Below are 22,517 nucleotides of genomic sequence, written 5' to 3'. Positions count from 1 at the left end.
TTAGGCATCATACTATAAAGCATACATGCTTTTTGACACACCCTTTTTAAGAACTTCCCTGCCTGAATCAAAATCACTAATTCAGAATCTATTCTATCTTTGACCTCTTTTAAGATTCTGGTCTCACGTCTTTGAAGAGCTGAAGAGAAAAACGGGCAGAGTATTCTAGGAGATGACAAATAGCCTTAAAATGTCATTACCAGAAAAAAAATGTCCAAACTGTTACCCACTCCTTCTGGAGGACAGGGAGGTGGCCAGGCAGCGTGGGAAAGGTATAATTTTGAGAGCCAACAACAAGAACAGCAAAAATTATCAGGTTTTCTAACAATCATTTCACAAATTATCACCTCCTCTCTAAAAATGTTAAAAAGACAAATATTTCTCGGTTAAGCCTCGACAGCCTAAAGTTCATTTTCAACGACTTGGCAGGGAAAATGCAGCCTAATTTCAAGAACGTCCCAGGGATTCGTGCCTACAGAGCAACGTGTCTCTGTTCCCACAGCACCTTCCTGCAGGGACCAGGCCTGGGCTGTTCCATTCCTGTGATTGATGTGTCTAGCATGCTTTCCGGAACTCACTGGGTCCTCTGTAATACTTTTAATTTGATAAGATGTTTTTAATCGAATCCCTTACTAACGTGGCAACAAGCTCCTCAGTTCAATGTTTGTCTTCTTGTCATCTTAGTTATGTCCACAGATGCCCAGACTCTGGTGACTTTTCATTATAACTCACAAAAATCACCTGTTACAGCCCAGCCATTTTTAGCTTGGATCCAACACTGAGTCAATTCTCCTTCTGAGCAAAGGGCTTCCTATTTTAGTTAAAGTGTCAGGACCACTGAAAGCTCAGGGGTCTTTTTGGAGTTCACTGTTTGTATCATCCATCATTCTCAGAAAGATGATTGTCACTGACAGATGCATCAGAGGAATGAGAATTGTACCCCTTCAGTGTCACTTGTGTAGGCCACTCATCAGATGTAGGTACTTGTTTTGAAGGATAATTACGATAGAGCATTTAGCTTGTATAGACAAGTAAATGGAGCTGCTGCACAGCGATTATCCACTTTGGGGTACATTAATAGTAAAAGACAAATACAGCAAATCCTCTTTTATCTGGGGGTCACTCACCTGGCCGTCTTAACTGTCTAGAACACTGGGAAGATCCGTGAAACAAGGCAAATTACCTGGTGAGTATATAAGCTACCTGAATCCATGCACTAAATGCTTATGAAACTTACCTATAAAAGGACCCATCAGGCTGATACTCTTTACCTATTTGCTCTTACATTAACACCAGATGCTGACTAAGTTGTTCGTTAGCTTTCTCAGTTTAGCCATCATAAGAAGACATGGATGCAGGTAGGAATTTTGTAGAAGCAAATGCACTAAGGAAATGAGAATAGATATCCTATAAGGTGATGTTAACAGAGAAGATACAAACTCTCCAAAACAAATGACAAAAGGATACAAAGATGCATCTCCATTTAAGGGGAAACTAGTTGTACACATCTTAGCTGGCTTTGGAGCAATACTGTATTTTGTATAGTTCAATGTACATATGTACCTTCATTAATCAAGAAATTAAAATATTAACCATGAGATTCTAACTTACAGAAGGAACATATATAATACATGTTACAAATATTTCTGCAGAAAATGTTTTAATTTAAAAAATAAGTTTGGGCAGGGCTTCCCTGGTGGCACAGTGGTTGAGAGTCCGCCTGCCGATGCAGGGGACACGGGTTCGGGCCCCTGTCTGGGAAGATCCCACGTGGCGCGGAGCAGCTGGGCCCGTGGGCCATGGCTGCTGAGCCTGCGCGTCCGGAGCCTGTGCTCCACAACCGGAGAGGCCACAGGGTGAGAGGCCCGCGTACCGCAAAAAAAAAAAAAAAAAAAAAAAAAAAAAAAAAAAATGTTTGGGCATATAAGAATACATTTTCTGTTATTTATAAAATTATATTATGAGAGTATTTCTGTATTTGACTGAATAAATGAGGCAGTCTACTGGAAAAGTAAATAAATTGTCTGGACCTATGCAGCTGAAACATCAATTCTGCTCCATTGGTGATATAACTAATGCAATTCTGATTTTTTGATCAGAACAGGAATACAGGAACAGAGGTAACTGGATCTGGGTCCAACATTTGAAATACTATTAAGAATTGATACTGCAATATACTTAGAAGTCTTGCACTTATGGAAAAATCACATAGGATATTTTCACATTGTTCTAGAGTTGCAGCATCTCCCATATAACTTCTGATGAAATAGAAGACGAAGATGTCAAGAAGAGGTCCAAGAGGAGAGAGCACAACCACAGTTGAGCACTTCATAGGTTCAAGGAACTGGGGCCGGGGATCAAGAGTGTGGGTCTCAGGCTCAGGCTGTCTCTCTTTGAGCCCGGCTCTCTCACTCACGAGGTATAACCTGGGCAACTTCCTATGTTCCCTACACCTGAGCTTCCACATCTATAAACTGGGGTGGTAATAACAGTCCCTAATCCCTTGGGTTAGTGTGAGGTTAAATGAGTTAGTGCATGTATAACGCATAGTATGGGGCCTGAAACATAGTAAGCACTCGATAAGCATTAGTTCTTGAGTTCTTAAAATAACCCTGTCTGGTGGGCATTATTTCTCTACTTGATGAATGAAGAAATTGAGACTCAAAGAGATTCAAGAACTTTCCTGGGGTCATGATATAAGTAGATGGTCTGATAGAGTATCTGTATTATGCACATCTGGAGAAAAGCTACCCAGTCTCTGCCAACATTTATTTTAAAGATTTGTCTTACTCCAAGAGAAGAAGGAGGCCTAAAATCAAAGAACACGTTTGGAAAAACCAATGGTGTGTTTTCACAAATGTTCTTCAGAAGTCCACTTCTTATACTCTGTCTGATAACCAAACTTCATATCTTGGCCATTATATGTTGAGAGACTCAGAGAAACTACCTGATACTTGTTTTGTAGAACTACATTATATTTGCTTAAATGTTTTAAAAGCTCCACAATAATGAAATCTTTTTCCAATGTAAGCTGTTAGCAGACAGATGTTATGGCAAATCTTTTCTTGGCTCTGATTGTTTTCTGAATCTGGAGTTACAAACTCAAATGACTTCCGGGTCAGAGCCAGCAACCTAAAGGGGTGTGGTAGCAAGGCATAATAGAGGCGGGTGGGGCTTGTGACTTACTTCATAATCTGCTGTGTATGATCACACCGTACTCCTCCAGGCAGACTCACCTTCACATGGTCAGACTGCAGCCACTGGTCTAAAGGAATGGCCCACAACTCTCCTTTTCTGGCTATTATCGAGCTCCTCACCTGCTCCCAGTCCTGAGAACGAGAAAAGAAAAGTGAACTTTGCTTCTCCCTTATTCTGTTCAGCAAGAGAGTCAGATTCAGCAAGCATTTATTTAGCACTTGTGAGGCGCAAGGCCCTGGATTTGGTCTAAAGAGGATCGCAAAGATGAATCCGACAACACTGACAGAAAAATACAAACAGTTCTTCACTCATACAGTTTATTTCTGCATTCAGGTATGCTCACAGAAAACTGGATATGGTGCAGTAAGTACTGTCATACCAGTAAATGGTGGTGAGGGAATTTATGCCAAATATAAGTGTACTCTGAACCAAGAGCCCTCAGAATTAATGTCTGCACTTAGCTGACTTCAGGCTACGTTAGCTGGAGAGGCTCTTAGAGCTCAGAGAAGAATTACATCGTGGGAGTTGAAACTTCTGTTGCATGACAAATCGCAGCAGGCTTCCCAATCCTCCTCTTCTCCTGGTCACCTGGGTATTATCAGCTCCTTTTCATCCACAGTGGCCAGCTCAGTCCTCACTCTTAACTTAAACTCCGCTTACCCCAGACAGTAGCTTTTCCAGTTGGAGAGGAAACTGATGTTTTAAGCAAATCCTTCCTGTTCCTGGGGAGTGTGGCGAGGCCAGGGAGAGACTGTGACCTCTCAGGACTCATCCAGGTGGAAGTTGGAACTTCCTCTCCTAGCTCAAAGTTCTTTTTCCGTTATTCCAACATTTCACATTCTAAACATTTCATTATCTGTATTACTCACTGTGTCACTATACATGTTGCTTTTTGCTATTTCAAATGTTTAATTGAAAAATGCTTTTTTCCTCATCAAGTAAACTATAAGCCCCTTGAGTACTGAAGCCATATTATACTTCAGGTGTGCTTTGTTTCACCACCTGCCCTCACCACCCTCTTACTAGGTGCTCCTAAGTCAGTTTGGAACTTGAGGGTAACTTTGAATCTTCAATGATGTGAAGCAGTAATTCAAAGAAATGTAACCTCCAAGTCAATATGTGCATATGAAATATTAAAATTATTTGTGTCATTATCTGTAAATCAAACTGAAATAATGACCCAGAGGATAGTAAAAGCATTAAATATGGTGATATATGTAAATGTACTTTATAAATTCTAGCTCAATGGATGATTATAAGTAGGTATGATGAGATTAAGATATTTTAAAATGAATGGCCATTTTGATTATCTCTTGGGTTCTTGGTTATCTAATGTGAGGAGGGGAAGGATAAGACCAGCAGGTAATACTATGAAAGATCTTTAAAAACAAAAGGAGGGCCTCTTCTCTGAATTAGTAAATTTTAGTAAGAGAAAACTACAAAGATCAACATCTTACAGTGATTCTGTGATGTCCACTGATCCATGCCACTTAAACTGTACACTCTTAACCTCACCGGCATTTGTGAAATTTGAGTTGATTCATTGAACATTTTGCTTTATAGGGCTGATCACATCATCTAACCTTGAATTCAGTAAGACTCAAGGCAATTAAATTCTATTGCAGTTAATTTTTATTTTTAAATCATACTCATAATGCTAGGAAAAATTTAGTCGTAAATGCAATATTTACTTCTTTCTTTCTTGTCCCTTCAAATTAAAAAAAAAAAAACTCATTATTGGCCTAAGATTAGAGACCTGATGATATGTGTTACCTTAATTCTTCAATCTGTAAAAGAAATTGTGAAAACAGTTTTCATCACTTGATGAAATGAAAGAGACTCTGAATTAGTTGATACAGTGAAAGGCACTGACCACAGAATGAGTGCTTGGGCTCTTCAGAGGTAATTTGTCATACTTTCACCATTAGCAAAGCTTCAGTCTGATCTCATGGGTACCAGAGGAAATGAAGGAGCTGGATTGTGTACACACAGGGTGTCAGAGCCCTAAGGCTGTCCCCAGCCAGTGAATGGGGCTAATGTGATGCTGGTCTCCAAGTGTGGGTACTGTAACAGGGCGGCACTCCTAGCACCATTGTTACCTTCATGGAAGGAGGTACTCGTAGGCTTGCCAATACTGAGTGGGAGAAAAGCCTTGTCTCTTTCATATAAATAGTATTGTGACAAGGCAGAATTGGGCATTGGTTTCAAAACACCAATGCTCAGTTCACTGCAGCACTATTTACAATAGCCAGAACATGGAAGCAACCTAAATGTCCATCAACAGAGGAATGGATAAAGATGTGGTACATATATACAATGGAATATTACTCAGCCTTAAAAAAGAATGAAATAACACCATTTGCAGCAACATGGATGGACCTAGAGATTGTCATACTGAGTGAACTAAGTCAGAAAGGTAAAGACAAATATCATAGGATATCACTTATATGTGGAATCTTTAAAAAAAGAGTACAAATGAACTTACTTACAAAACAGAAATAGACTCACAGATGTAGAAAAGAAACTTATAGTTACCAGGGGGTAAGGGGGGGGAGGGATAAATTGGGAGATTAGGATTGACATATACACACTACTCTATATAAAATAGATAACTAATAAGGACCTACTGTATAGCACAGGGAACTCTACTCAATACTCTGTAATGACCTATACGGGAAAGGAATCTAAAAAAGAGTGGACATATGCATATGTATAACTGATTCATTTTGCTGTACAGCAGAAACTGACACAGCATTGTAAGTCAGCTATACTCCAATAAAAATTAAACAAACAAACAAAACAAAACAAAACAGAACAACAACAACAAAAAAACCCCAAAATGCCCAGGCTCCACCCCTAGAACCTGGTATCATTTCTCTGGGGTAGGAACCTGGAATTGTCATGTTAAAGATTGTCTCAGTTGCTTCTAACAGGCAGTCAATGTGAAGAACCTAAGACTTCTTAAAATTTCCTGGTGGGAATAACCTGGTAATTTGTTACTATACAGATTCTTATTTGTCTCACTAGATACATCTGCACTTTAACAAGCTCCCAGCAGATGCCAGAGCTGCTGGTCTGAGGTCCACTCTGGGAGAAGCAAGGATCTATGCTATGCTCTCCAGGATCTGGACTTCTGCTGTTCAGGTTTACCTAGGGTGGTTCATGCCTCACACACCCCATTTTGCCTTAGCACATATACACTTCAGAGTAACATATAACCAGTTTCATCCTTTATTTATTGATTATGAAAGCATTAATTATCCTTAAAGTAATTATTGTGAACACACTTAAATATGTGTGCTTCCATGGTTAGGGTACTCTAATTCGGTATTTCCAATGTTTCACTGATCATCAAAGTCATCTGGGAGCCTTAAAAATCTAATGGGAATCCTCCCCAACAGTGGAGGGTGGCAGGAGGGAAAGAGAAAATTTTTAACGAAACCCTGCAGGTGATGGTGATTCAGACATCTTCACTCTGGAAGTTTATAAGCATTTACAAAAGGTAATGAATGAAAGAAAATCATCATCTCTTTCACCTTCAGTATATGTTAAAATAATACAACTTGCAACTCACCTGCTACAACCTGTGGGTATGCTATTTTGTCATACGTTATAAAGGAAATACAATTAAAATACACAAACTACGAATATATCTGTGGCAGTGTCAAAATCCCAGAGTTAAAAAGATGCCAAAACCCTCTTGATGTATAGCCTGAAAAGGGGAAGTGAGAGTTGGGTGCAGGAAAATCATCCCACCCAATACTCCTCTCTCTGTGGGTGTCCAAATATCTCTGCCCCAGTGAAGGGACCATTCTGGCTTCCAGAGGGCAGATCAATCTTGCCGCCATCTTGCTGAGGGAGGAGCTAATCTCCTCAGCAAATTAATTAATCAACCAATCCACTAAATGGGCATAGTTTGCAAAGAACCTCATGTAATTCTCAATTAGGAGAACATTCAGAACAATGAAAGCACATGGCATTAGTTATTTGTTATCTGGAAAGCCTCCTACTTTAATTCTCCCTCCTCTCTCTCTTTCTCTCTCTCTCCCTGCAGCACAGAATAAGGAGAAGACACGGCTTTAAGTTCCAGCCTATTACCTATGAAACATGGGCACTAGTCCAGTGAGATGTTTCGTTCCTTTATAGTCTCAGCGTCTTCGTAGTTGGTTCTGTTGTGAGAATCAAATGAGTTGCTGGGATTTGAAAGCTGAGAATCCAGAGGTTATCATTTCTTCCTGCCTGGGTCTCCTTGCACCTGGCTCTTCCCTCCATGCTTCAATTTCCACACACAGGCCAGTGGCTTCCCCCTTTATACACTGCTCACCACCTTCCATCTGCACGCACAGGAGAATTAAAACTGATTTTTGAGGATAGTTTCCGAAGGCTGACTCTGGCTATTTTCAGTTATTCCCTGATCATACCACCCCCATCCCTCCCAGTCCTGCCTCAATGAATTTCTCTCTGCTCCTTTTTCCAGCAAACACTGCCTATATTTTGTCTATTTCATCATGTCTTATTTTTATGTATATTATACCTCATCCACAAATTTATGAGCAACTTGATTTGGGGAATGAAGTTTTCATTACCTTTCTACTCTCACAGTCCCTGGTACAAGGTAGATGCTCTATGCAGGCACATCTATTTGAATTAAGCTTCAAACTCTGTCAAAAGAGCCTGTGAATTTAGGGTGTGGAGAAGCAGAAAGAGGGCTGCTTTATATTAGAGCATGAGTGTTTTAGTCAAATGGTGCAAATCATCCTAAACTCATTTGTAGGAAGATGTGTAAAATTCAAAGTGACAAAAAATAAAAATAAATTAAACTTATAATGCTACTTTTCAAACCTCAAACCTTATTTAGTTTAGAATCGTTATTCTCCATTTTAAATTGATCTCGAGTATGAATGTAAACTCTTTAAGAAAACTAATAACTGAATTCAACATTGTTTTGGGGGCACTTACTGCCATCTTACCTTCACTATCTTTTACTTCAGTCTCTTAAGAATAAAATTTCACGCCCAGGGAGAGATCATCTTAAAGTATTCTTTTGAAGCACAATGCACTATTCTTTGGGCTAATTTTTCAAAGAGTAAACTTTAAGCTTTGAGAATGTGTTAATACAGTGAAAGGATCTCAGAGGGGAATTTTGCAGATCTGTTTATGTTTAAAATGCAGACTTCAGAAAAACACTTTCATTTAGTCCTCTATTTAGCAAGCAGGATTTTCACAGCATTCTTTTTTTGTGTGTGTCTCTCTCTATTTTTGTTCTGTTAGCATTCCCTTGAAGCCTTGGTACTGTTTTTGTGGAGTGTTTCTAATGTGAGTATAGTATGAAGTATGCTAAGGAAGGAAGAAGTCTGTGAATTCACATCCTGTAAGGGAGGCAGCTCAGATGGATAAAACTATTTAATTCAGAATCTGAATTAAGGTAATAACACAGGAGCCATACAATCCAGGCGTATGCCTCAAATTGTGGGAATAGTGGAATCTCTAAATCGGACATTTAGGAACACAAACAAAAAATTAGCTAAGAAAGGCTAAACTCACCTTCCAGAATGGTAAGCTTCATGTAGCTGCCATATAATCCAGTTCATTGGTTTGGTGTATAAACTCAGGGAACTCTCTTAACCTCCAGATTATGACCAGTCTGCCATCTGCAAATGGAGAGACTATTGTTTTTCTTTTTTCCAGAGTTCTCTTCTTACTGTGAAAAGGACAAGTTCTGACTCAATCCAGCAATTCAGGGGTAGGTACCAACAGCTCAAAGAGAAAAATATAAACCCAAAGGACTGCTGAGGATTCTGAAATCCGATCATCCTGCAGGAGGGTCCAGGCTGTTCTCTAGGGTGTGGCTGCTACACTCAGTTGAGCTGAGCACTTGGGTGGTCCTTGCGGAAGGACTGCAGAAGCTCAGGCAGACACCACCTTGAATCAGGTGAGCAGGAAGCCTCAAGGTTCTGTGCCCGCGGCAGGATGGGTTACGGTGTCTGATGTGCATCACTCTTGTGGTATTTCCTTGGGGGAGGAGAATGTTCCTTTTACCAAAGTCAGTCTGAGCCACTGTTAGGCTGCTCTTTGAACATACCTGAGATATCCATGCTCCCCAAGCCACGTGTCCTCAGCTTCAGGACCCTGGGTAGTGGTGGGAGGAGGGCTGCATGTGGTTCTGCCATCGTTCCTGTGCTGCGTCAGCAATGGGCTGCCCCACCCTTGGTGGTGACTCTAGGAAGCCTGCAGAGACTCACCAGTGGCTTAGCCCCTGGTGTCCCTCATGGACTGCTCAATTTATTTGAAGCTACTTCAGTCCATCAGAAATATTCTAACAATCTCTAACCTTACAGAAAAGGGTTAGGATCTCAAGCCTCTTTGTTTTAGAAAGTTCTTTGCCTCCTGTGCAATTTTTGAACTCCATCTCCAGAAACTCTCTAGCATTTTATAACAAGAGAGTATTGGTAGATCTGTTGGACTATTGTACTTTCCTGTGGAGTCAGAATGCTAGAATTTAGAGGAAGAGGGAATCGGTCTACTTGCCTTAAGGTTGAGGGAGGGCACACATGGTTGTCCCACTTCAAAAAAGTTCTGCTTCATGATGGATGTCTTTTGTTTCTGCTGGTATAAGGGAAAACCAAAACAAAACAGCAAAATGGTGGGAAGCAATTACCTGAAAGTTTATTTTATCTTAAAATTAAAAAAAAGAGACAACACAAAAAACTGCCTCAAGTTTGCCCTTACCAGGTGCCTTTAGTTAAAATAATTACGTAGGAATGTGTTTCAACATAACATTGATATCCAACAACCTCCACATTTTATATAAGTGACATTTCTTACAAAATGCCAGCCTGTAGGTATTTATTATCCTAAGATTAGCTTCTTTATCTTCCTGCAGCTTCATAACTGCTAAGTCTACTTCCACAAGAATTCTTGTTCCTCATCTGTGATTTGGGTCTCTTCTCACCTTTAGGAAGGTTAAATTTCATGCTTTCAGGTTGGGCTTTGAAAAGTTACCTCCTGATTGAGGAATGAACTAAAAATTACATTTCTAGGTTAGCAGGAAAGCTGGTACTTTCTTCTTAATGCAGCTAAAGGGTCTCCTTGAATATGCATTCATGGCATTTCTGTTAACCACTTGATACCCAATAAATTGGGGTACATGTTATGCTAAATTGAAGCTGAAGCCACATTTAAATGTGAATGCATAGTGGCCTTTAGCAGAAAATAGGGCAAAATACAGAAAAATAAGAAATACTATGGTTTTAAAATAAACTACATATACGTACATATATGTATAGCTGCGTGTGTGTGTGTTTATTTAAAAGTACTTGTGAGAAAGTGACCTCATCTCCCAAGAAAAGCTTGGATACAAATGTCTCTCAAATTCCTCACACCCTGACAATTCTATGAAAAGAAAATCCCCAAATCTTGCTTTAGTGTCTCAGTAGGATTTTTTTTTTTAATTGACCATAAGAGTGCCTCTTTTGATGATCATTCGTTTTCATTTTTCTTGTCTAAATTTAAGCCTTTATTGTTTCCAGGTTCTCCTGGGTATAAACTGACATGACTTTCATTTCACCTCCCGAGATCACTTGGTGAGGAGGGAGAGAGAGCTGCTGACAGAAACGAAGACGGCTTTGAACTTTTCCTCCATCTCCAGGTCAGGCTCCCCTCTCCAACCCACTGCACACAACCTCCAGACTTAAAAGCCAATAGCTTAAAATAACTGGCCAGCTGGACAAACTTCACATCCTATAGAAGCAAACAAACCTGCACCAGGAGTTCTGGTTCTAACATATTCTGCTGCCAGTCAATGTGCAGACTGGGTCTTGCCCTGTGTCTCATTTGACTTCTTTCAACATTGGTTTTCTTACCTTCATGTGAGGTAGTAGGATTTTTCCAGTTCTAAAACACTGCAGTATTTAACCATCTGAACAATCTGCCCATGTGCCAAATAGCTGAGAAATCCTTTCTTTATGCCATACAGATTAAGTCATATTCAGTCAAAAATCCAGTAATTTTGCTTGGATAAGTGGTCTCCCTGGCCAAGGGTAGGGCTGTTACTTGAGGGACCAATGTGTGTAACTTTCCTAGGCACTCGCCCTGCTTTTGCTAAATGTAGAGAAAACTCTCCTTAGCGGAGTAACGCCCAGGCACGAAGGTGTGCAAGACAAGGAACCCCGAGCAGGGCCACCACTTTCCCAGTCCTGTGCATGGAGGCCCTGCCTCCTGCCCTTCTGCTCGGGAAGCAGCTGAAAACACCAGGCTGTGCTCATATGTCTCAGCCCAACCGACCCGGGCGATGGGCAGATTGTGGTCTGTACCCCAGGAGGACTGTGCTTGCTGGTGGGCTGGTCCAAGGCTCTCTCTTGGCCGATAGAAACATGAGACAGAGTTGGGGTTTGGAAGCAGGAAAAAAAGCAAGGGGAAATGCACAGAGGAGGATTAAATAGTCATAATCCTGCAGCTCCCAGTTAGGGGTCCACGTGGCTTGGCGATAGGGTGGAATTAAAGCATGGACTTCATTCTGAGCAGCCTTCCCAGGGCAGGCTTGGATTCCTGTAAACATAGGAGACTATATTCAGTATTGTATAATAACTTATAATGGAAAATAATCGGAAAATGTGTGTGTGTGTATGTATGTGTGTGTGTGTGTGTGTGTGTGTGTGTGTGTGTATATATATATATATATATATATATATATATGAATAAATCTCTTTGCTGTACACCAGAAACTAACACTAACTGTAAATCAACTATACTTCATTAGAAAAAATAACCAGATGATGCCCAAGGTCCTTTCCATTAAAAAAAATATTCCGTAGTAATTCTACTACGGAATTACTAGTTTTTTGTTTTTGGTCTCTCAGTCTCTCACTGATGTGACGTAATCACCCTTTCATTGTAACACTGATGTTAAACATATCCATCCCAGCTGTTAGATTTTTAAAATACTGTGTTCAGTGATATAGCCAAACACATTTTCTTATGTCTAAGAGGTATTTGTTATACTCAGGATGTTGGCATTATATGGTAAATATTTAAACGTAATCCTTTTTTTAAGTTGTTCTGTCATATGTTAGCCATTATCATAATTCATTGAGCTCCATGGAGGGGCTAGATGTGCCAGTAGCAAGACAATAGTTGGGATTTACAATCTGTTGGAATAGTAGATTAGAGGCAGATCAGGAATGGAAATGAAGATGTGGGTCACACAAATATGGCATCTAGAGGATGACTGAGAACTGAGCAGAGAGGCTTATCAGAGGCTGGCAGCACCGTTGTCCTACAAAGGCTGTAGAGACAATACCAAGCTTTTTAAGGAAATGGTTCAGTAATCATGAAGAAGCCAGAAATGGTATTCTAAGCAAAGGTTTGCTATGAGATTGGCAAGTTGAAAAGAGCAAGGGATTTAAAAATGGATAAAATGAATAGCATCCTTAATCACAATAAGATGTATAGCTTGGGGAGGTAATGTAACACACTGAGGCCTGATGCCCTCAAATGCAAATGGGCATGATATATTATCAAGTAATTATGTAGATGAAGGTGATTAATAAGGAATACCTACCAAAGATAAATTTATTATTATTTTAATACCTCTGGTGAATCTATGTTTCAGAGTTTAGAATAATCTTCCTTTCCAATCCTCTATAATCCTCCTAACCTAATTCACACTTGTCAAACAGTAAATCTCAATTTTCTGTTGGAACAATACGGCATACGTAATAGCTTAGTGAGTGTTGGACATTGAGTGAATAAAATGGATGAAGCACAACTTCAGGATAAAAGCAGTAATAATGGCTTTCAAAAATCAAATAATGTTAAATTCAGGACGCAGCTTTCGGGCACAAGTTTAAAAATATCTAATATGTGTATTTATTATAAGGAAGAAGGTAAAGAGTGACAAATAGGTGTCTCTAACATGATAAATTGTTTCACACACACACACACACACACACACACACACACACATATGCACATACTCTGTATTCATACAAAAAGAAAGAAAGTAGATTAAACAAGAAGTACAGAGTCACAGCATGCATGTGACAGTGTCTAGAACATCCCAAGGTCCTGTGAATATCTGAGGATTACAGGCTTTCTCTCTGCTCCTAGATCTTCTATAGTTAAAGATAATTTCGGTGTCAACTGAATGATCCGACTGCATGGCTTCTAAGGGACAGTATAAATCATGCTTTCCTGTTCTTTGCATGCCTCATTTTTTTTTAATATTAAAAAGTGGACATCTTAGATAATATATTTTAACAACATGAATATTGATTCCCACCCCCCCACCCCCTCAGGGCTTGTTGTCATTTGCTTATGTATTTGTCTTGTGACCTGAATAGACTATTTCCGTGAAGTCTATTTCCTGCTCAGTGTGAAGTGTCTGTACTCACTCACTGTGGGCTCAGCCTTGGACATGTGGACAGGACCCAGAGATGATGGAGATTTTGGAGGGCTCCCTGTATCTGTCTCTTTCCCTGGTCTCTCTGCTAAGCTGTCTGCCACTTTTGGTATCACACTCAGCTCTTAGGCCCCCGCTAATCCTGACTGCTTACTGCTTTCAACAATCCTAGGGCATAAATTGCTCTGCAGACTAATATGATTAAACCTGGGCCCCTTTACAGGGCTTTTTTTTTTTTTTTTTGCGGTACGTGGGCCTCTCACTGCTGCGGCCTCTCCCGCCGCGAAGCACAGGCTCCGGACGCGCAGGGTCAGCGGCCATGGCCCATGGGCCCAGCCGCTCCGCGGCACGTGGGATCCTCCCGGACCGGGGCACGAACCCGCGCCCCCTGCATCGGCAGGCGGAATCCCAACCACTGCGCCACCAGGGAAGCCCTCCAGGGCTGTTTTTGAGGCCAGTCCCTGGGGCTTGTTCTGACATATCTTCCCGGCTCTTTCCTTGGCTGGTTCTTTCTGGTAAACTAGCTGGACTACTGTTTAGCTCCTTGCTGTCATGGGGTGACTGGCTTCTTAATTGCTTACCACCAGAATCTCCTCTGTTTCTGAGAAAGTCTTTAGGCTTGAATCTCACTACATTCTGTCCTGAATAACAGCAATTTCTTTGGGGAGAACTTCTGATCTTCCTGTTATGTTGGCCTGTCTCTCTCTCCCCTTCAGCAAAGTGTCTGAGCCACTTCTTCAGAGCTAGGGGCTGGGACAGTGGCCTGCTTCTCCCGGGATGACATCCCAGCTCTCTGAGCTGGTCTCTGTGTGGAGGCGATCATCTGTGATCTTCTTGACTCACCTCTCCTGCTGTGGGACCTCTACCCTAAAAGGAACTGGAACAATGGCTATTGGAGCTGCAGCTTTTTGCACATGTGGTAGAGTCTCTGTCCTGTGGGGCAGTGGGTGGAGGAAAAGAGTCCCCAACCTCTTTCCAACCTCCACAGGTTAGCAGGAATGGAACAAGAAATGGTACTATTTTTGTCTTTCAATACTATAAGCCATTTCCCTTCATCTCTTCTAAAAATTGAAACATTTTCTGCATAAGACAATTAGTTCTTGCTAACTATCTGTCAAGCGGGTGAACAAAAACGTCAGCCATAATTATGTTCACAGCTCCAGCTTTGGCATTTAAGTTAATCTGGAAAACACTCACTTTCCTAGGAGATATTATGTAGCCGGGACTAAGATTCAACCATGGCTCACTGTCAGGTTTTGTTCTGCTTAAGTTTTAGCTAAGAGTGTTACTTGACAACTGTGAATGTGTTGCTTTGCCCTGTGTCTACGAGAGGGAAGCTTTACAGAGCCTAACATTTGTCGGGTGAAGCTGTTATCAGAGGAATCTATTTTTAGGTCCTGTTCATAACTCCATAGTTAAGTTTTCAGGTGTTGTCATTAATATTCTGTCTCCTGTTTCCACAGAGAAGAGTTTAAGGATTGTCTCCTTAAATTGAGAAAATCAATGTGTCCCATAAATACAAGCAATATGGGGAAAATCAGCAATTTGTTCAGTTATTTACAAATGATTTATTGAATCTTTACTACATGATAGTCCATGTGCTAGGAACTGGGGATCCAGTCGTGAGTAAAATCCAGATCTGACCAGTATTCTTGATAGAGCTTATAGGCTAGTGGGCAACACAGACATTAGTAAAAAATATAACACAAAAAATAAATCTTTTTCTGGAAATATAGGAACTATGAGAGTTAACTGGTTTACATCTTCACACAAGATTTTTAAGTCCCATCTGTATCTTCCATAATAGTGTAAGATAATTTCAAATTACCCCTCTTGGTTGCTAAATTAAATTTCATATGGTAATATATGTGATGTACATACAAAATGCCTGGCATTTAGTAGGTGAGCCACAAATGTCAGTTTTCTTCCAACTCCTGGTTCCTTTGCCACAAAGGAAAGGAAAATTCTGATGTTCTATCTGAGATACTGCTTAGTTCTGGCTATTTCTAAAATTCTTCATGATGTCCAGCTTTTCAACTGAAACTCTTTCAGCTTTGTCATGAAGAGGCTAGTGTGTAACTTATATTACCCTCTGTGTTGGAAATGCCTGATGGCTTCATTTTAATGTTACTGAGACAGAGATCTTCTTTTCTCATGCTTAAAATGAGTCCTTGTAATAGTGTTACTTAAACTGGAATTTACCCTGGAGAGTCAGTAGACATATTTTGTGGGGAGTCAGGAAGTCTTTACAATAGTTAAAATTCTATATTGAAATTGTATCTATCTGTATCTATATCTATCTTTCTACCATCATCAACATCATCATAATCTATCATCTATTAATATGTATATGTGTGTGTATCTATATCCATCTTCCTGTACGTCTTTATGTCCTAGATCATTCAGGTAACCTGAATTTGTGTTCATGATCACACTGATGCCAAAGGATCACCTAAATTTCTCAGCTTTAACTTTTAATGTATTTTCTCACCCAGGATCTATGGCTCTGTGGGTCTTTTCTATCTCTTTCTCCTTGCACTTAACTTCCTTTTATCCTGTGTTTTGTTAACTTTTGCTATGTGAGAATATTATTGCTTGGGGGGAAGATTGTGTTTGAGTGTGTGTATGTACCCTCCTGTGCACACATTTCATGTGTGGATGTTATATAAGGAACACATATTTGTTTACTGGATGGATGTGGATGTCCTTTACTTCATACTATGCTGGAGAAACATGACCGGTGGACCACACTATGGAATCTGTTAAGACTGAATAGCCTAGTCTTTGGGACATAAACTATTAAGATGGTCTGATTTAGCATGTAGAGCAAATACCATGCAGGTTCATTTTCTCTTGAACAGAATGGATGATCTTTCCTCTTCTGTCTGATCAAGGGTGGATGTTAATCTTGAAGCTACTCTTGCACAGAGGAGAGGATGAGAGCAGGAGAGGGGATGTGGGATGAGTGGAGAAATGTCCTCTGTCTTTTGGGCTGCTGGATAGTTAGGCAGGACTCTAAGCCACAGCGACACATGAGGGCATTCCTAAGAGCAGGGGGTCATTTTTGTCCAGTTGTTGGATAGAACCAAGAAGCAGTGCAAAAGGGACCTCATGGGCTCTAGGAAGAGCCATAACTACTACCACACTCAGCAATCCCATCACCCAAAAGTTATGTTATTCCCTTTGCAGTCAAGCTCCTCCCTACCTTGACTCTGGCAATCACTGATATGCTTTTTGTCTATACATTAGTTCTGGTTTTCTTAGAATTTCACATAAGTGAAGTCATACAGAATGAACTACTTTATATTTTTTTTCTCTCACTCAGTATAATATTTTTTTTTTAATTTTTTTAAATTTTTTTTTTTTTTTGCGGTACGCGGGCCTCTCACTGTTGTGGCCTCTCCCGTTGTGGAGCACAGGCTCTGGACGTGCAGGCTCAGCGGCCATGGCTCACAGGCCCAGCCACTCTGCGGCATGTGGGATCTTCCCGGACCGGGGCACGAACCCGTGTCCCCTGCATCGGCAGGCGGACTCTCAACCATCTGCGCCACCAGGGAAGCCCCCTCAGTATAATATTTTTGATATTTATCCATGTTGTTGTGGGCATAAGTAATTTACTTCTTTCTATGGCTGAGTAGTATTCTATTGTATGATTATACAGCAATTCAACAGTTGATGAATGTTTGGGTTGTTTCCAATTGTTTGTGATTATGAATAAAGCTGGTATGATTATTCCTATACAAGTCCTATGTGTACATGTTTTTATTCTGGGGGATTGTTAAGTCATATGGTAAATATCTATGAAATGTTATATGAAACTGTCAAACTATTTTCCAAAGTCGTTTTACTATTTTGAAATTCCACTAGCAGTGTATGAGAATTCAAGTTGCTCTATATCTTTGCAAATACTTGGTGTTGTTGGCATTTTACATTTTTTTCTTTTTAAACTTATTAATTATTAATTTTATTTAGTCATTCTAGTGAATATGCAGGGATATTTTGCATTTCCCTGCAAATTGTCACCAGTTGACCAGGCCAGTTGAGACTCAAGTTGTAATAATTTCAGGATGAAGAAAGGGCTGCTGTAGTATTTTGTAATCATAGGATGATGAAATGTGTAACATACGGAATACATAGAATAATGATTTTTCTCTTAAAAGTCAATATCTGGAGCAATATGCTGTGGAAGAGAGTCTTAACCACCTCTTTTCCTTTTACCACCATACACACAGTTGAGGAGAAACTGGAGCATTTTGGCCAAGAGAGATTAATTGTACATATTGTGAGTCCAACTTCATCCTTCCTGGCCATGGGATTTTGGCACTGAACCTGGGGACATCACTGTTCCTCTTGGTTGTTGCTGTCACTCTAGAATCATACTGTGAGATTTTCCTTGACTGCGGTTTCCAGGGTGTTGAAACAATAGAGATGCAGGGTCTATAATAGCTGCACTCCTTATTAAGCAATAATTTAATAGCAGAGAAAGTTGAATGGATTTTCAGCTCCCTCAAAAGAGTATATAGTTCTTGCCAGTATTTGGGGGACAGATTCTCAGAGCATTATTAAACATCATACAGAGTGCTTAGATCCGTTACTATTGTTATTTTGTAGGATTTTAGTTTAAATGAAAACCAGATTCTGTCACCTCACGAGGGTTTTAGTGGGAGTAAATATGTATCCACTCTGGGCTCATCAAGTTTTCTTCTTTATAGTTTTGTTTCATCCAACACTGGCAGGAATTAACTCCTTAGAAAACAATGTTTGGTATAGTATTACAAGTCTGACTTGGTTTAAGGCACTCTAAGAAAATATTGCTGAAAATAAGACTCCTCAGTAAGGTTTGCACTGTGAGGTTTTACATGCCAGTTTCGACAGAACTCAGATTTTGCTGTACCTTGTTCTTGCAATCTATATTCACGTGATCGGAAGCTTACCCCTCAATAGGTTTCTATAATCACCAACTGAGGGGTATTGAGAGCCCGTTCCATGCGAGCACATTGCTTGCAGTCAGCCTCATCCCTATCCTAATGAAATCTCACTGTGGAGAAATGAGCTGCCTATCTCTGAAATGGGATCCCCATTCTCCAGTACCAGGCTCACGTTTCTGCAGCCAGGCTCGGTCAAGGTTGGCAATCTGGGGAACAAGTGTAACAATAGACAGAGATTCAAGTGAGGAGGAGGGAGGGAAAACGCTGAATGAATAGACTAGAGGCATGGGAAAGCATTTGAGTTTTCCTACTATGTTTTTTTCTTTTTCTCTCTTCTATTCATCGTTCTGATTTATTTCTTAAAATTTATTTTTTAATTGAGCTATTACTGACATGTAGACTCACCTACTTGAAGTGTACACTTTGATAAGTTTTGACATAAGCATATACCCATGACATCATCACTACATTTAAGAGAGTTAACATATCTTTCACCCCAAAAGTGCCCCTGTGACCCTTTGTAATCTGTTCCCTCTGCCCCTCCTTCTTCAGGCAACCTCTGAGCTGCTTGCTTTCTGTCACTATGCATTAGTTTGTATTTTCTAAAATTTTCTATGAATGGGATCTTACAACGTGTACTCTCTCTTTTTTTAACATCTTCATTGGAGTATAATTGCTTTAAAATGGTGTGTCAGTGTCTGCTTCATAACAAAATGAATCAGTTATATGTACACCTATGTCTCCACATCTCCTCCCTCTTGCATCTCCTTCCCTCCCACCCTCCCTATCCCACCCCTCAGGTGGTCACAAAGCACCGAGCTGATCTCCCTGTAATATGCGGCTGCTTCCCACTAGCTATCTATTTTACGTTTGGTAGTGTATATATGTCCATGCTACTCTCTCACTTTGTCCCAGCTTACCCTTCCCCCTCCCCGTATCCTCAAGTCCATTCTCTAGTAGGTCTGTGTCTTTATTCCCGTGTTGCCCCTATGTTCTCCATGACCTTTTTTATTTATTTATTTATTTTAGATTCCATATATATGTGTCAGCATACAGTATTTGTTTTTCTCTTTCTGACTTCACTCTGTATGACAGACTCTAGGTCCATCGACCTGACTACAAATAACTGAATTTCGTTTCCTTTTATGGCTGAGTATATTCCAATGGATATATGTGCCACATCTTCTTTATCCATTCATCTGTTGATGGACACTTAGGTTGCTTCCACATCCTGGCTATTGTAAATAGAGCTGCAATGAACATTTTGGTACATGATTATTTTTGAATTATGGTTTTCTCAAGGTATTTACACAGTAGTGGGATTGCTGGGTCATATGGTAGTGCTATTTTTAGTTTGTTAAGGAACCTCCATACTGTTCTCCATAGTGGCTGTATCAATTTACATTCTCACCAACAGTGCAAGAGGATTCCCTTTTCTCCACACCCTCTCCAGCATTTACTGTTTGTAGAATTTTTGATGATAGCCATTCTGACTGGTGTGAGATGATATCTCATTGTTGTTTTGATTTGCATTTTTGGATTGAGTTGTTTGTTTTTCTGATATTGAGCTGCATGAGCTGCTTGTAAATTTTGGAGATTAATCCTTTATCAGTTGCTTCATTTGCAAATATTTTCTCCCATTCTGAGGGTTGTCTTTTTGTCTTATTTATGGTTTCCTTTGCTGTGCAAAAGCTTTTAAGTTTCATTAGGTCCCGTTTGTATATTTTGGGTTTTATTTCCATATCTCTAGGAGGTGGGTCAAAACCGATCTTGCTGTGATTTATGTCAAAGAGTGTTCTGCCGATGTTACCTCTAAGAGGTTTATAGTCTCTGGCCGACATTTAAGTCTTTAATCCATTTTGAGTTTATTTTTGTGTATGGTCTTAGGGAGCATTGTAATTTCATTCTTCTACATGTAGCTGTCCAGTTTTCCCAGCACCACTTATTGAAGAGGCTGTCTTTTCTCCACCGTATATTCTTGCCTCCATTATCAAAGATAGTGTAACCATATGTGAGTGGGTTTATCTCTGGGCTTTCTATCCTGTTCCATTGATCTATATTTCTGTTTTTATGCCAGTACCATACTGTCTTGATTACTTTAGCCTTTGTAGTATAGTCTGAAGACAGGGAGTCTGATTCCTCCAGCTCAGTTTTTCTTTCTCAAGATTGCTTTGGCTATTCAGGGTCTTTTGTGTTTCCAAACAAATTGTGAAATTTTTTGTTCTAGTTCTGTAAAAAATGCCATTGGTAGTTTGATAGGGATTGCACTGAATCTGTAGATTGCTTTGGGTAGTAGAGTCATTTTCACAATGTTGATTCTTCCAATCCAAGAACATGGTATATCTCTCCATCTATTTGTATCATCTTTAATTTCTTTCATCAGTTTCTTATAATTTTCTGCATACAGATCTTTTGTCTCCTTAGGTAGGTTTATTCCTAGATATTTTATTCTTTTTCCTGAAGTGGTAAATGGCAGTGTTTTCTTAATTTCACTTTCAGATTTTTCATCATTAGTGTACAGGAATGCTAGAGATTTTGGGCATTAATTTTGTATCCTGTTATTTTACCAAATTCATTGATTAGCTCTAGTAGTTTTCTGGTAGCATCTTTAGGACTCTCTATGTATAGTATCATGTCATCAGAAAACAGTGACAGCTTTACTTCTTCTTTTCCAATTTGGATTCCTTTTATTTCTTTTTCTTCTCTGATTGCTGTGGCTAAAACTTCCAAAACTATGTTAAATAATAGTGGTGAGAGTGGGCAACCTTGTCTTGTTCCTGATCTTAGTGGAAATGGTTTCAGCTTTTCACCATTGAGGACAATGTTGGCTGTGGGCTTGTCATATATGGCCTTTATTATGTTGAAGAAATCTCCCTCTATGCCTATTTTCTGGAGGTTTTTTTTTTAATCATTAATGGTTGTTGAATTTTGTCGAAATCTTTCTCTGCATCTATTGAGATGATCATATGCTTTTTTTTCCCTTCAATTTGTTAATCTGGTGTATCACGTTGATTGATTTGCGTATATTGAAGAATTTTTGCATTCCTGGGATAAATCCCACGTGATCAGAGGGTATGATCCTTCTAATGTGCTGTTGGATTCTGTTTGCTAGTATTTTGTCAAGGATTTCTGCATCTGTGTTCATCAGTGATATTGGCCTGTAGTTTTCCTTTTTTGGTGACATCTTTGTCTGGTTTTGGTATCAGAGTGTTGGTGGCCTCATAGAATGAGTTTGGGAGTGTTCCTCTCTCTGCTATATTTTGGAAGAGTTTGAGAAGGATAGGTGTTACCTCTTCTCTAAATGTTTGATAGAATTCGCCAGTGAAGCCATCTGGTCCTGGGCTTTTGTTTGTTGGAAGATTTCTAATCACAGTTTCAATTTCAGTGCTTGTGATTGGTCTGTTCATATTTTCTATTTCTTCCTGGGTCAGTCTCAGAAGGTTGTGCCTTTCCAAGAATTTGTCCATTTCTTCCAGGTTGTCCATTTTATTGGCATATAGTTGTTTGTAGTAATCTCTCATGACCCTTTGTATTTCTGCAGTGTCAGTTGTTACTTCTCTGTTTTCATTTCTAATTCTATTGATTTGAGTCTTCTCCCTTTTTTTCTTGATGAGTCTGGCTATTGGTTATCAAATTTGATTATCTTTCAAAGAACCAGCTTTTAGTTTTATTGGTCTTTGCTATTGTTTCCTTCACTTCTTTTTCATTTTTTTTCTGATCTGATCTTTATGATTTATTGCTTTCTTTCTGCTGACTTTCTGGTATTTTTGTTCTTCTTTCTCTAATTGCTTTAGGTGTAAGGTTAGGTTGTTTATTTGAGATGTTTCCTGTTTCTTGAGGGAGGATTGTACTGCTATAACCTTCCCTCTAAGAACTGCTTTTGCTGCATCCCATAGGTTTTGGGTCATTGTGTTTTCATTGTCATTTGTGTCTAGGTATTTTTTTATTTCTTCTTTGATTTCTTCAGTGAACTCTTTGTTATTAAGTAGTGT

Source organism: Stenella coeruleoalba (genome assembly GCF_951394435.1).
Source record: "Stenella coeruleoalba genome assembly, contig: scaffold_287, whole genome shotgun sequence".
In the NCBI taxonomy this organism is placed as follows: domain Eukaryota; kingdom Metazoa; phylum Chordata; class Mammalia; order Artiodactyla; family Delphinidae; genus Stenella; species Stenella coeruleoalba.
This window is presented reverse-complemented; position numbering follows the sequence as displayed.